The following is a 3,147-nucleotide window of genomic DNA, read 5'->3' as shown; positions in this document are numbered from 1 at the left end:
ACAAAACCAGAGAAACAAGATAATTTTATTTCACAAACAAGTATATTTTCAATGCAATTAGGAAAGCACTTCACAATTAGGTGAGTGGTTTTGCATTTTGGCCTCTATGCAGTTTTATTATTAGCTAGAGATAAATATTATTCTTTTTTGAATTTGTTGCGACTGTCTTACAAGTGAGAGATTAATCGATATAAAACCAAGTTCAATCCACCATTTTTTACATAAGGAAATGCCTGTAACAAGTCAGGAATATGACAATTGTTGTCTATTCGTTTGATGTGTTTGTGCTTTATATTTTGCTATTTGATTAGGGACTTTCCGTTTTGAATATTCCTCGGAGTACAGTATTTTTTTAAAACTTTTTCTTCATAGATGATCTACTGAAACATCAAGATTGTTTAAAAGAGGGACGAAAGATACCAAAGGGACAGTTAAACTCATAAATCTAAAACAAACTGACAACGCCATGGCTGAAAAAAGAAAAATACAAACAGAAAAACAATAGTTCACATTACACAACATAGAAAACTAAAGAATTAACAGCACGAATCCCATTTAATTTATATACTATGGGCTGTTTTCGGTATTACGAAAACATAAAAGAGGAAGAAACCCAATGTTAATTTATCTTTAAAAAATTGTGTCAATAGTTTCAGAAAAGGAATAACTCAAAAAGATTGAAATCTAATTTGAACCAATTTTTTGGAAATAAGTGGCTTATTCATGCATCAGTTTGGAATGTTTTGTTATGCTTTTACTTTTCTACACTGGTTAGAGGTATAGGGGGAGGGTTGAGATCTCACAAACATGTTTAACCCCGCCGCATTTTTGCGCCTGTCCCAAGTCAGGAGCCTCTGGCCTTTGTTAGTCTTGTATTATTTAAATTTTAGTTTCTTGTGTACAATTTGGAAATAAGTATGGCGTTCATTATCACTGAACTAGTATATATTTGTTTAGGGGCCAGCTGAAGGACGCCTCCGGGTGCGGGAATTTCTCGCTACATTGAAGACCTGTTGGTGACCTTCTGCTGTTGTGTTTTTTTTTTGTTTTTTTGTTTTTTTGTTTATTTTGGTCGGGTTGTTGTCTCTTTGACACATTCCCCATTTCCATTCTCAATTTTATAACTGAAGAATGATGCCATTCATTTCACAATTTTAACTTTCAAAAATCAAATATATGGACGGTATTAATCACAAACATATGCAAATTTTTGACACAAACAATTGACTTAATGTATTAGAAAGTCAGAAATGAAAGATGATTAGCCACTTTGTATGTCAATTTTAATTTTATTTTCTAACTGTGATGTGTTTCCTGATGCTTTACAATTAAATTCATGACTTCGTCTGAATATCTGCTAGACGATTGGTGCCTTTATGCATTTATGCATTAGAACTACAATACAGAAATAAGAAAATGTGGTAAAATTGCAAATGAGACATACTCCACAAGACTCTTTTCAAAATTTTACATGTTTCTTTTCAAAATGTTGCATCGAAGACCATCTTTTTTTTTATATATTTGAAAATGTCTGTACCAAGTCAGAAATATGACAGTTGTTATCCATTCGCATAGTGTGTTTCAGATTTTGATTATGTCATTTGATAATAAGGGACTTTCCGTTCTGAATTTTCCTCAGAGTTCGGTATTCATGTTATTTTACTATTTATATAGATAGCATTGAAACTAAACAGAATAAATATTCATCACATTGTGTTGCCACGTGCGGTCCACGGAAATTAACAAGAATTATTGAAAGCTTTATTTGAATGAAGAAAAAGTGTCGAAACGTTTGAATTTTTAAAGTACATGATGAAGGTTATTACAGAAATAGTATCATACACATTTTTGTTATATTTCATACGTAATTCATGTGTACAAAAACATGGAAAATACTTTTGATGGGTTAGAATGAAGTTCTATATAGAATGTTTTACAACTATTTCCAATTAAAAAAAAAATCATGTATATATTGTGCTCCAATTAATCTTTAAATATTACGTTTTATTTGACGTCATTGACTAAGTACACATCATTCAAACTCAGCACATGCTCTATTAAATATCAACTCGTTCATTTATATCGGCAATATTGTAATATATTTGACGCTATATATTGCTAAAGGTCGTGATAAAGATTCAGTTAGCCATTTTCTACATAAAAAAATGCCTGTACCGAGTCATTCGTTTGATGTGTTTGAGCTTTTGATTTTGCCATTTGATTAGGGACTTTCCGTTTAAAATTTTCCTCGGAGTTCAGTTTTTATTGATTTTATTTTTAAGGACAATTCGAATCATGAAGTCATATTTTTATGACAATTTTAGATATAGGTTGGACAACCACAACAATTAGCCACTGTTAATTGTGTGTATTAAAAATAAATTATTTTTGTTCTTGGCATTACAATTGTTCAGTTTTTTATCAAGATGGTGAACATGATTGGTAATAGAAATAAACTATACTTCTATTATTTTCATATAACTATCTAACTACTATTCTTGATCCCTAAAAAAAAATCTCATCATGGAGTTTTTACTTCATCGGAGCAATACATTTTATCTTCGATTCCATTGGTATTTAAGATTACTTCTGAATGATGCACGTACAACAAATATTGCGACAATTTTAGCAATATCAAAATGTTTTTGGTTTGACCCGGCTGTAGATCCATTTAATAATTGTGTATACTATAAATATTTTTCATATATTGTTTAAAGTTTCAGTTGTCAGTTATTTATGCATATTATTTAATCAATAATAATTCTTCGAGGTCGGAATATATGGTGCTATACCTTTCGAGTTGCCTTTTAAACAGCTCCTTAATTCCTTCTTATGATGATATAAGTAATAACAGAAGCCATACATAATTGATAAAAAAAAAACCTATCCCTTTGACTTGATTTGCCGTATTTCATTAAAGTAATACACATGATCTGAAGTATTCTTTTTTATTTACCAATTATGTATTAATTTAAATGAATAATTCATAAACATATTTACTGATAAGTTTTATATAACTACAATATGATGTGAAGAACAAATAGACATTATATAAGAGTATGCTCTTATCTTTTAAGCGATATTTGTATTAAAGAATTTTGTAATGATGATAGTTAGCCCGTTGAGTACGACACTACAAACTGCTTC

The sequence above is a fragment of the Mytilus trossulus genome, chromosome 1 (genome assembly GCF_036588685.1).
Source record: "Mytilus trossulus isolate FHL-02 chromosome 1, PNRI_Mtr1.1.1.hap1, whole genome shotgun sequence".
NCBI lineage: Eukaryota > Metazoa > Mollusca > Bivalvia > Mytilida > Mytilidae > Mytilus > Mytilus trossulus.
This window is presented reverse-complemented; position numbering follows the sequence as displayed.